This window comes from Tenrec ecaudatus, chromosome 14 (assembly GCF_050624435.1).
Source record: "Tenrec ecaudatus isolate mTenEca1 chromosome 14, mTenEca1.hap1, whole genome shotgun sequence".
Classification (NCBI taxonomy): domain Eukaryota; kingdom Metazoa; phylum Chordata; class Mammalia; order Afrosoricida; family Tenrecidae; genus Tenrec; species Tenrec ecaudatus.
Window position 1 is genome coordinate 86,706,224 of NC_134543.1, and position 14,758 is coordinate 86,720,981.

The 14,758-nt window shown below is 41.3% G+C and overlaps 1 pseudogene; it reads right to left on the reverse strand.

The window, feature by feature from the left end:
* Positions 1-13,062: 13,062 nt before the first annotated feature.
* Positions 13,063-14,502, reverse strand: LOC142425684 (olfactory receptor 11H6-like; annotated as a pseudogene).
* Positions 14,503-14,758: the final 256 nt, after the last annotated feature.

A 14,758-nucleotide genomic window follows, 5' to 3' on the forward strand; every position in this document is an offset into this window, starting at 1 on the left:
CGGCCAGGTTGGCACAATAAACTATCTCATCCTCTTTTCTTTCTTTTACTCTTCCAAAGCCAGTACTCTTTTCATTTATTATCATGCGTTACATGAATAACTTGCAAACAAGCTTTTTGTTTTAGGCTCTATTTTTTAGGGAAATCTGGGTTAAGAACTATATCCTTGAGGTGTTGAATATGAATCATTGTCAAGATTGTTGTTGTTAGGTGCCATTGAATGGATGGAATTGGTTTTGACTTATAGTGACCCTATGTACAACAGAATGATACACGACCCTGTCATGTCCTATACTCAGAATTGTTCTTATGTTTCAGCCCATTGTCACAGCCTACTTCTCCAGGAACTGGTCTTTCCTGACAACATGTCCAAAGTCCGTGATACCAAGTCTTCCCTTATTTGCTTCTGAGGAGAATTCTGATTGTAAAGACTAGGATCCAGCAAAAACATTATTCAAAATTTAAAACAAAAATAAATAAATAATATTTCAGACAAACCTGAGGGAAGTCATTACCTGAAAATCTAAAATAAGGAGTTTTTAGAAGGATATTTATCAGACTGAAAGAAATGCATCACAGATAGAATTTCAAAAATGTAGAGAAAAATTAAAAGTAGTGGAAAGGACATAATAACATTTCTTAATCGTTTTATTAGGGGCTCATCCAACGCTTAGCACAATCCATACATACATCAATTTTGTAAAGCACATCTGTACAATCATTGCCCTCATCATTCTCAAAACATTTGCTTTCCACTTAAGCCCTTGGCATCAGGTCCTCATTTTCCCCCCTCCCTCCCCACTCGCCCCTCCCTCATGAGCCCTTGATAATTTATAAATTATTATTTTGTCATATCTTGCACTATCTGATGTCTCCTGTCACCCACTTTTCTGTTGTCCATCCTCCAGGGAGGAGGTCACATGTAGATCCTTGTAATTGGTTCCCTCTTTCCAACCCACTTTCCCTCTACCCTCCTAGTATCGCCACTCACACCCGTGGTCCTGAAGGTATCATCAGCCATGGATTCCGTGTGTTTCCAGTTCCTGTAGGTACCAGTGTATATCCTCTGGTCTAGCCAGACTTGCATGGTAGAATTCGGATCATGACAGTGGGCAGAGGGGGAGGAAGCATTTAGGAACTAGAGGAAAGTTGTATTTTTCATCATTGCTACATTGCACCTTGACTGGCTTATCTCCTCCCCTAGACCGCTCTTTAAGGGGATCTCCAGAGGCTGACAAATGGGCTTTGGGTCTCCACTCTGCACTATCCCCTTCATTCACGATGGTGAAGGTCTGGTGGGTCAGGATGTGCTCCACTCTCTCCTATTCCCCCTTCATCTGCTCCCGTGTGCTCTGATCAGATATGTCCCTCTCCTGGAGCTGCAGATTCAATGCTGTCCTTTGAGATAAATTCTTCTGGGGGGAGGGGCAGGTATCCTCTTAGTATTTGCTGCTTGGGCCAGCCCCCAGACCTCTCCACTGGTTCCCTACTCCACACTGAAATGTTGCATTCACACCTTGGGGCACTGGGTTGAAGTCTGGTCCCTCTTTCCCTGTGGAGATATAAACAATATCCTCTCCTTGGGTAGGTTTGCGCCCCATGCCCCGTTACCCATAATAACAATTTAAAGCTCCCTGTATCCTTTTTGTTGAATGTTTTAAAATTTTAAAAAGAGGAATGAGTGTTGGATGTTGTCAAGTGTCATTTTTTGTACCAAGTGATTATGTGTTCCTTTTTCTCTATTTTATTTGCATTGGTAGGTTTTGCTGTTTATTTCTCTAACATCGTCGGCATATGAGGTGGTTAGTTTATCGGATCAACCTGGCTGATAAACACACGTGGGATTAATTGAAAGGCGGAGAGATAAGTGGCTTGCTGAACCTCGCCTTTCTTGCCTCTTGCTCTGATCATCGGACCAGTGTGTGGCTGCCTTGCTTGTTCTGTGCCTCAATTTGCAAGCTACGCTACCTGTGGGACACCTAACCCATTAACTGTGTTGCTGTAATATGAGGTTCCTTCTAGACCTGCTTCACCACACCATTGGAATTTACATGTCTTGAGCTGGGGACTGTCGGACCCTGTCACCTGGCTGACTGTTGGTGACCTGCCTTGCTGTTTGCTGCCTGTGCCGGGATAGCCTGAATTGCTCTACAGAGGACTACCCAGCGGCCCTCAAGACTTGAAGGGCTGCCAGTGTCTCACAACTGCCTCACAGAAGTGAGTTGCACTGAGTCATAATTTAATTAAGTGTTTATTTACTTTATCATTTAATTAAGTGTTTATTTCTTATGTTATCTATCTGTATGAATATATATAAATTCTGATTTTGTTTCTCTAGAGAATCCAGTCTAACACAACATACTTGGTATTAGTTCTTTTTCATGATATATTATAATATTGATAAATTGTTTGATTCTATTGGTTAGGACTTTATTGAGAAGTTTGTATCTATATTCAAGAGTACATTGGTCTATAATTTTCTTTTTCAGTGATGCATTTGTGTGACAAATCATGGCTACGTTTTTTCATAGAATGAGTTTTGGAGTATTCCTTGTTTTTTCTATGATGGAATATTTTGAGGAGAATTGGTATTCGTGCTCTTAATATTTAGTAGCATTCACCAGTGAAGTTAACTGAGACACCCTTCTTTTTTGCTATTTGGAGGTGTGTGTGTGTGTGTGTGTGTGTGTGACCTAAATATCTCTTTTGTGATGTGTGGTCACATCTTCCACCTTAGCTTGTTTTAGTTTGAGTAGATAGTGAATTTCTAGGAATGCACTCATTTTTTATCGGCTTCAAATTTGTTGGCGTGCACTTGTTGATAATACTGTTATTATCCCTTTGTTTCAGTTAGTTCTGCTGTGACATTGCCCATTTGATTTCTTCTTCATGTTGTTTGCCTTTTATCTATTCAGCTACTCTCAGTCATTACATCACTATCAGCAGATGTGAAGTAACCATTGTCTTCTTTTTCTGAATGTGGGTGTGTTGCTGATGGTTTGTTTTATATACGTTTCTGTATTGACTAATTTTGTTTGTGAAGTTTCTTATCAATTTCATCATGCCTGATGTTTTAGTGTTTACTGAATCTTCCTAATTTTCTTCTTTTTTAATTTTAGGAATAAGTTTTCATGATTTCCATTTTTAGGATATTCTGTATTTATTTTAGGTGCCCCGATGGTGTAATGGTCTGCTTACCACAGGGCAACAGCGTGAAACTATAAGCCACTTTGAGGGAGAATAATATGGCTTTCTACTCCCATAAAGAACTCCAGTCTACTCCCATAAAGAACTCCAGTCTCTCCCCCAAGAAGAATTTATTTCAAAGGATGGCATTGAATCTGCAGCTCCAAGAGAGGGACATATCTGATCAGAGCACACAGGAGCAGATGAAGGGGGAAGAGGCGAGAGTGGAACACATCCTGGCCCACCAGGCCTTGAGGACAATGTTCCTGATTAGAGCAGTCAGTCCACAGAGAGGACCACATGGCCAGTCCCAGTATGAGACATGACACCCAGCACTTACCTGTAGCCCTAAGGGGACAACACTGGAAACATAGTGTGGGAATTGCATCCAATCTGATCCCGCCACACCGAGGCAAAACACTAAGGGGGTGCAACAGAACAGCAAGGGAACAGAGTGGTGAGGTCCCCAAGGAATGCTGAAGGTGGACTTTGGGACCAGGGGGTGGTGCCCCAACAGACGGGGCTGGAAAACACTCCTAAAGGCCAACAGACAGTCCTGCAACTAACTATAAGCTTTTCTTTCTTGTTATGTTTACTTTTGTTTTTGTCACTGGTTGGTTGTTGTTTTGTTGTATATTGTTGCTTAGTTTTTCTCTGTCTTGTTTTTGTGCATGTTATTATCTCTGTAGGTCTGTCTAAATAAGATAGGCTGGATGAACAATCTGGAGGAGAAAATAATGGGACCAACAGTTCCGGGGGGAGATGGGAGAGGGAGAGGTGGGGGAAAGGTAGTGGTGTTAACAAACCCAGGGACAAGGGAAAAACCTGTGATCGAAATTGGCGGTGAGGAGGGTGTAGGAGGCCTGGTAGGGCATGATCAAGGGTAATGTAACCAAGAAGAATTAATGAAACCCAAATGAAGACTGAGCATGACAGTGGGACAAGAGGAAAATCAAAGGAAATAGAGGAAAGAGCAAGGAGGCAAAGGACATTTATATAGGTTTAAATACAGACATGCACATATGTAAATATATTTATATATGAGGATGGGGAAATAGAGCTATGTGCATATATTTACAGGTTTAGTATTAAGTTAGCAGAAGGACATTGGGCCTCCACTCAAGTACTCCTTTAATGCAAGAATACTTTCTTCTATTAAATTGGCATTCCATGATGCTCACCTTCCCGACACAACCGCTGAAGACAAAGCAGGTGAATAAGCAAATGTGGTGAAGTAAGCTGATGGTGCCTGGCTATCAAAAGCATCTGAGGTCTTAAAGGTGTGAAGATAAACAAGTGGCCATCTAGCTCAGATGCAACAGAGCCCACATGGCTGAAGCACACCAGCTTGTGTGATCATAAGGTGCCGAAGGGATCAGTTATCAGGCATCAAAGAACAGGAAATCATATCATTGTGTGCTCACCTCCATGATAAGATCGCTGAAGACAAATGGATGCATAAGCAAATGTGGCAAAGAAGGCTGATGGTGCCTGGCTATCAAAAGATATAGTGTTTGGGGGATTAAAGGCTTGAAGGTAAACAGTGGCTATCTAGTTCAGAAGCAACAAAGCTCACATGAAAGTAGCACAGCAGTCTGTGTGATCACGAGGTGTGAAAGGAATCAGGTATCAGGCATCATTAGAACAAAAAGTCATATCATAGTGAATGAGGGGGGCAGTGCAGAGTGGAGACCCAAAGCCCACTTGTAGGCCACTGGAGATCCCCTTACAGAAGGGTCTTGGGGAGGAGATGAGCCAGTCAGGGTTTGGTGTAGCAAAGATGAAACAGACAACTTTCCACCAGTTTCTACATGTTTCCTCCCCACCCCATCCCCACTATCATGATCCCAATTCTATCTTAAACAAACCTGGCTAGACCAGAGGACATACACTGATACCGATAGGAACTGGAAACACAGGGAATCCAGGACCAGAGTTGTGACTGGCAATACTGGGAGGGTAGAGGGAGAGTGGGTTGGAAAGGGGGAACCGATTACAAGGATATACATCTGACCTCCTCCCTGGGGGACGGACAACAGAAAAGTGGGTGAAGGGAGACATCGGACAGGGAAAGATATGGCAAAATAATAATTTATAAATTATCAAGGGTTCATGAGGAAGGTCACTTTGCCAGAGGGCGCCTCACGTCCACTGGGATCAAATTGTTAAGGGAGAGGAAGGGGATGTTGTTACTGCATGGCTGTCATGAAAAGTTATGATGAGGCCCTCCAGACAGGTAACATCCCTTTCAGAAGCATGATAAACACTGAGGGAAAATCAAGTCAGGTGAGGGGAAAGGGAGCTGACACATCCAGGAGCGCAAAAATGCATAACTATTGGTAGGAAAAGCAGGAGGACCGACCTTCAGTCGGGGAGGGAGGGGTGATTGAAAATGCTTTTGGGGACCCTAGGGCGAGAGTGTCCCTGGTGATATTCATTGAATGGGCCTCATTGTCCCAGGCTTCTGGGTGCCTCCTGGGGGCCCAGCCCACGGGCTATGGAATACTGGGGCAGTGAATCCTGGATATTCAAAGCCCACACCGTGCTCCAGCGGCTGCATCAAGGAGAGCTGATATGGACACTCCACTGGGTGAACTGGACTCTACTTCAGACCACTTGTAACCTGAGGACTTAATATGAAACATACATGATACGGCAGTTACATAATCTCCTGGCAATTTGTGAAGGAGTGAAATCTAGTCTGTCAATCAGGTCACAGCTTGATTACCTCATTTGTTGGTGTCATGGAGATAGATAAATAGCTCACTGGAGGCCAGACACACACACACTCCCTGCAACACATTCCTGTTGTTAAGTCACATGGAGACACTGATGGAGCCAGAACCCTGGAACTGGAGGAACCATGTGGAAAGCCACTCAGCACTGAGATGCTTCCATCGCCACTCTAGCTACAAGAATTTCCACCCACTGGCCCGTGATCTTCCTGCATTTGGCATCTTTCATATGTTGTGTGAGTCTGAAGAGAAATTTATAGATTGGTATCAGACATATGGGATAATATTGGATTTATGGACTTGATCTGGATTGGGCTGGGATGTTTTATTAATATACAATTATTCTTGAATATAAAGCTCTATGTTAGTCTGGGTATTTTTGGGGAAACAAATCCACAGAAACTCATGCATAAGAGGGAATTTTATATAAAGGTTAGGTGCACATCAAGAAAACATCCTAACCCAGTGCTGCCCAAGTCCACAAGTTCAACATTAACCCATTAACCCATATGTCCAACACCAATCCACAAAGTCCTCCTCCATCTCACAAAACACACGCAATGATGCTGACTGCAGGAGGAAAGCCGAGTCAGTGAATGTGGAAGCATCTCAGAGCTGGCAGGGGTCTCCACACGGCTGCTCCCGCACCCGGGGCTGCATTGGGATAGGTCCTCAGGGATGTCTTGCAGGAAGTGAGCCTTGCCAGCTGAAGCAGGGAACTGGCTGAGGCAGCTGCACCCTTGTCCGTCCATCAGAAAGCAAGAGACCAGAGAACTAGAAAGGCCAGGGTCACTGAGCCATTTATTTCTCCGCCCTTCAATTAATCCCACATGTGTTTATTGGTCAGGTGAGCACAATAAACTAACTACCTCAAGCTCTTTCTTATGTACATATGAGTGTCTGTCTATGAATTTGTTTCTCTAGTCAACTCAGGCTAACACACATGGCGTCTGAGGAAGCAGAAAACAGCTGTGCCAAGTTTGTTGGACTGTTGGTAGGTGGATCAACATGGTCTTGCTACATCAATGCCCTATATGCTGTATTAAGATGTATTATTATTCTGGCGAAACTGTGACTGTCATTCTCGATTATTATTGTAAAATTTCCCTAACAATTAATCCCCATTGTTTGTGTATATAGTGTCCAGTCATAAAACGATTGATTCCATACAAGTGAATAATTCAGGTACTATGAAATGGAGTTAACTTACATTGGCCCAATATCCCCCTCTCAAAAGGGCTTTAAAAATTAGTATCAGGGGCTAATCAAAGATGATATTAACCAAAGATCATCATGCCCCAAGGGGATGATCAATAAGACTCTCTACCAAAAACTAACAAAGAGGTTTTGAAAGAGAGCCAAAGGCAGATAAACAACAACAACAACAACAAAACATAGAGTAAGAATGGGCTTGGGGCTCACATTAACTCCTAGCTCCAGCTTCAGAACAATCAGTTCTTATATCATGACCCTGCTTGGTAATCGCTCTCAGGAAGGGAACACAGAATATCTGGGTGCTATAGTAAAATGATGAAGGAATTAGATGGTGCCCAGCTATCAGATAAAATAGTGTCTGAGGTCTTAAAGGCTTGTCTCTAAAAAGTAGCCATCTAAGTGAGATGTCAATTGAGTGCACATGGAGGAAGCACGCCATCATCAGTCACCAAAAGATTGTAAATAATATAATCCAAGTCGAAGGAGGGAATCGTATCAGAGTTTAAATTTTGGGAATCTAGTTTGCAGAAGGTTCTGGATTACAGTGGGTGCCCAAGACACATTTGTAGGATCTACATAGGACATAAGCCTCTGGTGGTGTTCCTCCATCCATAATAGAGGGATGGGAGGAAAGGGGTTGCTAAACAGAGGGCGTTGGACAGATGACTATAGAAGATCAAAGGATAAACCTGACTTGAATGGTTAAAACCTTGTCAATTGATGCCCCCCTTTGATGCACCTTAGGCCTGAGCTAGTTTCCAACATTTTATGTATTTTTTAAATTTTTTGTTTGTTCATATTGGGGTTTATCTCAGTTGCATATGTTACTGAGGCGATCTTCTCTTGAGTTTTGTTATATGTTTTTCTATTTTTCAGTATATGGAATCTAGAATTGATGAAACTATAGGGACAGCAAGTAGAATAAGGGATTCTGCTGGGGGCTGGGGAGGTGGGTACAGTGGTGGTGGGGGTGGGTAAAAGGAAGCTGATGTCAAGGAGCTCAGGAAGGAGGAGAATGTTTGGAAACACATTGTGGTAGTGGCTGCACAACTCTGCTCAAGGTGATGAACTGTGGAATGATATGATAGCTGTAGTCACTCCCAACAAAATGGTGTTGAGTGTAAAAAAGATGATGAGGGTGAGAATCGTTGTAAATCTTCAAGAACCTAATCACTGTCAATAAATTCTACATACCGTAACTGTTGAATTGGTGTATGCTTTGCTGTGTATGCTCTCAACATCAGCAGAAAATTAAAAAAAATACTTAGAAACAAAAAGACAGTTTCATTTGCAGTCACAACACATTTGTGTTATGAGTTATCACTTCAGAGGAAAATCAAGAAAGAATTCTGCGTGTAAATATTGGGAACTTGGAAGAAGATGTGAAAAACTAGTCTCACCATTGAGGAAATTGGTCATGTTGAGCTGCATAGTTCTGGTTTCTGTCTCAGACACAGAGACTGGTAGTTGTAAGCTGAGGGAGACATTATCTCAAGGGATCAAGTTTTAAGGCCTGAGACTTGGCTAGTTTCCTGAAAACGCCTCTTCTGGTATACACTCAGAGAATGAGTGTGCAGGGAAACTTTGCAACCAAGAAGTTGGGATCCCTTCCGACTTTATTTATGTGGGAGGACGCCAATAACATCCCCCAAACAACATATGCGACAGAACACAGGCATCTGTGTCCTAAGTAAACCAAAGGGAGCAAGAATATTTCCCAAGGTCATTTATAGGGAATATAAATTGGATGCATGTCTACAGATGTAAAATTGTTTTTCTGGAAGGGTTAGACATATGTTGTGTGTAGTGGTTCTGAACCATTTTTAGTTTTGGGGGCAGAACAGATCATCCTGATTCTTTCCAGATTTTGCTACTGAAGATGGTGAAGCAGCAAATGGGCTCAGGAACAGAAGGCTGTTACTGCTGAGCTCCTTTAGTTCCATGCAAGGTCTCTCCCCATATCACCCAGAGAGCAGAAGCAGAAATGAGAAACAAGCCTTCTATTTTTTTTCAAATCATTTTATTGGGGGCTTGTACAATTCTTATCACAATCCATACATACACACATTCATTGTGTGTCAAGCACATTTGTACATCTCTTGCCCCCATCATTGTCAAAACATTTGCTTTCCACTTGGGCCCTTGGAATTGGCTCCTAATTATTTTCTCCCTTCCCGCTCCCCCTCCTTCATAAACCCTTGATAATTTATTAATTATTATTATTTTGTCAAATCTTACACTGTCCGACAATTTCCTTCACCCACTCTTCTATTGTCCATCCCCCAGGGAAGAGGTTATATGTAGATCCTTGTAATTGGTTCCCCCTTTCCAACCCACCTTTCCCCCACCCTCCCAGTATCACCACTCTCACCACTGGTCCTGAAGGAATCATCTGTCCTGGATTCCCTGTGTTTCCAGTTCCTATATGCACCAGTGTACATCCTCTGGTCTAGCCAGGTTTGTTTAAGGTAGAATTGGATCATGTTATTGAGGATGGGGTGGGGAGTGTAGGAAGCATTTAAGAACTAGAGGAAAGTTGTGTATTTCATCTATGCTAAACTGCACCTTGAATGACGTGTCTCCTCCCCACTACCCCTCTGCAAAGGGATGTCTGATTGCCTACAGACGGGCCTTGGGTCCTCACCTTGCACTCCCCCTCATTCACGATGATATGATTTTTTGTTCTTTGGTGAAACAAGCCTTCTATAAAACTGTCAAGTTGATACTTTGGGGTGAATAATTAAAATTTTTTTATAAGAAAAAGATAAAATACTAAGAACAGTAAATTAGCGAAGCATATTTAACAAATAGAAAAGAAATCACTACCCAGAGGGCAATGGCACAGCTTTGTACTTACTTTCTTTCTGTATTTTCCTAATTAATAAATTAATTTGTAAGCTGTTTTGTATGTACTTTCCATTGAACTTACACTTAGGCTTGTATTGTCTCAAGCCATCAAATATATTTCAAAACATTTTTAATGCTTGTATAATACTCCATACTCAAGATATATCATTATTCACTTAGATCTAAATCATTGGACATTTGAATTGACCTTATTTTGATGCTATTATCATTTTTTTACATTTATAAATTTATTCGGTATAAAATGACAAATTGATAACCTTTATTTATCACACCTAGAAATATAGTATATGTTAATTACTCATTGATTAAAGAATTTTGAAGGCAAATATTTATTTATTTCTACCTATAGAACTTACATGTTTATGGAAAGTTTATTTTGAGGCATATTACATATTTTTGCTATTATGAATACTACTTCCTTTATTTTTCTTTATCCTAATACTACATTTGTGTAGTTACGTTACATATGCCCATCATTCTAACATATCATACTGATTCTAATAACTTTTAAAATTGTCTAAGAGCAATCCCAATCTGTTGTCAGGCTAATGCACCCCCACAAAGATGGAAGATGTTGTTTGGATAAAATGTTAGGTTTACATCAGATTGATGGAATACAAAAAAAAGATAGCAGATGGATTGATGAGTGGGAGGAGAGAAGTACACAGATACATTTTTGTGGTGTGTGTGTGTATGTGTGTGTGTGTATGTGAAACGAGATAGTGCTGGAGACGCTAGACTTCTAATGACTGGAAAACTGACCATGAAACTGGGAATTTAAATCAGCAAACACACAAGTGAATCAGTTGACATTTAGGTTGTTTATGGTTTTCTCTTGAATATGTCTGAGAATGTCTGATATTTTCTGGTTTCTGTGAAATACCCCAATCGGTATTTGGAAAATATGACCTTGGTGATAGAAATTATATTGGTTTTTCAAGATAGAACTTTTAAGATCAAAACATATATGTAGACAATATTTTTTCAGTAACATAAATGTCAAATATCTTTATGAAACCTCACCAGAAGGAATGCAAATGTATAAAATTGACTGTATGTGTAGAAAGAAATGATAGAGAGATTCAATATCAAGGGGCTGATTTTGAAACCAACTAGAAATTACGCATATGCAAGTCAAGTTAAAGCTGAACAAAATTAAAATGAGGTAAGGGGAGTGAAAGTACCACCTTAAGAATATTCCATCTGAATTCAGAGAGTAGCTCAAGCATATGTTTGATTCATGGAACTCTAAGGTAATGCAGATCAGATGAGGTGGGGGATGACATCAAAAGCATTATACATGAAGAAAGCAAAAGGTAATGAAAAAGACAGAAGAGCAAGAAAAGACCACAATGGAGCTGATGGAGATTGGATATATTCTTGAATATAAAGTAGTGAAAGTGCAAGGAAGAAATGATAAAATAATAATAAGAGCTGAACAAAAGATTTCAAAGGGCAGTTTGAGAAGATAGAGTAAAATATGGCAAAAATGTGCACAGCACTGTGAAACGAGTGAAGAAAACATGCGTTTCTTAAAATGAAGGTACTGGGAAAAATTAAGATCTTGAGTTTCAATATTGAAGGATATTATTGGTGAAATATATTATTGAATGACATGGTAACATCAAAAAAAAGATGGAAGGAATACACAGTTAATCTGTCAAAAAGAATTGGTCAACATTCAACCTTTTCAAGTGGTAGCATATGATAAGGAGTCGATGGTACTGAAGAAGTCCATGCAGCAATGATGGCATTGGCTTAGAACAAGGCTCCAGGCCTGACAGAACACCAATTAAGATATTTCAACAAAGGGATGCCTTGCTACGAGCACTCACTCATGTATGCCAAGATATTTGGAAAATGAGAAAGAAAGAGATCTGTATTTGTGCTCATTCCAGAGAAAGGCGATCCAACAAAATATGAAAATTATCTAACAGTATTATGAATATAGAAGCAAAATTTTGCGGAAGATAATTTTAAAAATGATTGTAGCAATACATGGAAAAAGAACCGGCAGAAGTTCAAGACAGATGCTGGAGTATGTGGGATAAAGAATGCCAACACTGATGGCAGGTAGATATTGGCTGAAAGCACAGACTCCTACAAAGATACATATAGGTATTTTACTGACTGTGGAAAGGCTTTTGAATTATGAATAATATTTCAAAGAATGGGAATTCCAGAACACTCAACTGTGTTTATGTGGAATCTATGCATAGACCAAAAGACAGTAATTTGAACAGTACAGAAAGAAACAATGTGCTTAAAATTCAGCAAGGTGTGGATTCCAGTTGGATTTTTTGACAAACTTATAAAAGTCTTCTAAGTCTCTTATTCGAAATGCAAATAACACCCCCTTTCCACAGGAAGTGAAGAGGACTTGAAGCACTTGCTCCTGGAGACCATCTCAGCCTCAAGGAGACAAACATCTTCACAGTTGTGTCACTGAAACGATGACGATAAATGGAACACAGGTTGGTGGTGTCAAGGATTTTCTTTGACTTGTACACACAGTCCAATGCTCACGGAAGTAGCAACCAAGAAATCAACTGACATGTTGCGTTGGACAAATGTGCTGCAAAAATCCTCTTTAAAGTATTCAAGATTAAGGATGTCGCTTTGAGGATTCAGGTGTACCTGACCCAAACCATGGCATTTTCTATTGCTTCTGTGCTTGCAAAAGCTGGGCAGTGAGTAAGGAAGACTCAAGAATGGATGCCTTTGAGTTCTGATTTGGGCCAACCGGGGACTGCCAGCAGGGTGAAGAGACTGGCGACGGGAGACACCGAACTATCACGCTCCTTTAAATGAGGACAGGGGGACTTCGTTTCACTTATTTGGACATATTGTCAGGAGGTCAGCGAAAGAGAGGAAGACCCTTCATAAGAAGGATTGACACAGTGGCTGTAACAATGGGGTCAACACAGCAAGATTCTGAGAATGGCGCCGGCCTGACAATGTTTCATTTTGTTGTTTATAGGGTTGCATCCGGACTACAATCACAAGAAATTGGGTTACAATAATCCACATAGGTCCCTTACACATATAATATATGAATACTAGTTTTTGGGAGGCTGGCCTTGAGCAAATCTCAAAGTCCTCAAGAGTTTCCTCAGGGCCTCCTTCATCTCTTTGTTCCGGAGACTGTAGATTAAGGGATTGAAAAGTGGAGTCAACACAGAATAAAACAAAGTCACAACTTTCTGGATCCCAGCCGGATTGCCTGATGTTGGACTCACATACATCACCATGATGGAGCCATAGAACAGGGACACCACGGCCAGGTGGGAGCCACAGGTTGAGAAGGCCTTGCGACGGCCTTCTGCTGAGGGGACCCTCAGGACAGCTCTGATCACCAGGGTATAGGAGCTGGTGATGAAGAGGAAAGTGGAGAAAATGAGGACAGAGTTAAAGATGGCACAGATGATCTCAGTGGCAGGAGCTGGCACACAGGAGAGCTTCATCAGGGGCCCTGGGTCACACAGGAAGTGGTCAATGGTATTGGGCCCACAAAAAGGAAGCCGGGAGATGAGATAAACTGGAAAGAGGAAACAGGAGAAGCCACATACCCAGCAGCAGGCTCCCATTCGGATGCAGCGTTGGACTGTCATGACAGAGGGGTAGTGCAGGGGCCTGCAGATGGCAAGGTACCTGTCATAGGCCATGACCGACAAGATGAAGGTCTCAGTGGTGCCCATGGAGAAGAAGAAATAGAACTGGAGGAAGCAGCCAGAAAAAGAGATGGTTTTGGTCTCGGAGAGAAAGTTGGCAAGCATATTGGGGACTGTGGAGGTGACATACCAGATCTCCAGGAAGGAGAAGTTGGCCAGCAAGATGTACATGGGGCTATGGAGATGGTGTTCCCACCTCACAGCACACAGAATGCACAAATTTCCAATGAGTGTCAGGACATAAGTCACAGAGAAGAGTGTGAAGAGGGAGATTTGGATCTCTGAGGTGCAAGGGAAGCCAAGAAGAACGAATTCACTCACGGAGTCAGAGTGATTAGTCCCTCTTGAGTTTTTCATTTTTCTCCTCCCCAACTGCAATAATAAGACACGGACATTTTATAAATAACTACCAAAAATTTCTGAAGAAGATGTCCTCTGAATTTCTCAAAACTAGGTTCGTAGCAGAGTTTTAGGTTATTAGAAGCTTTTCAGTGTTTTTTTTTTGTCCCAGGGTGTTCTTGGGAAGCACTGTGGATATTTTTTCCTGTTGTCCAGGTCTGAGAGTCTAACTGCACCATATGATTTTCTTGACCGTAATCTTCATGGAAGCAGATCACTGGACTTTCTCCCATGGTACACTTCAGTGGGTTTGAATTGCTAACCTTCAGGTTAGTAGTCTAATGTGGACTGTTGACCCCAGCCAAGAACCTCTGGCTACTTATTAGAAATTTCTTATTGTGCCCGTTATTGTCACCGTGGCCCTTAGCTGTCTTCCTTTGTTCAGTGTCCCTAGCATCACATAAAACAAGATAGACACTCTCTTACCATTCAGGGCTTTGCCATCTAGTTCAGAAAAATCAACCTGCAACACATTTATGTGAGGTTTTATGTAATTTAAAATAATTATACAGGGCAAGCTCTGAGGAAATATAAAGAATAAAATATCACAAGAATATAAGGCCTCAATGAAAGGGTTTCTTTTTTGGTTTGGTTTACTTTTTAAACTCTTGTAATCTTTAATATTATCAGACACACATGACTTTAGATGGGGTTCCTCTCCACATAAGAACTGGCAACACCAAAA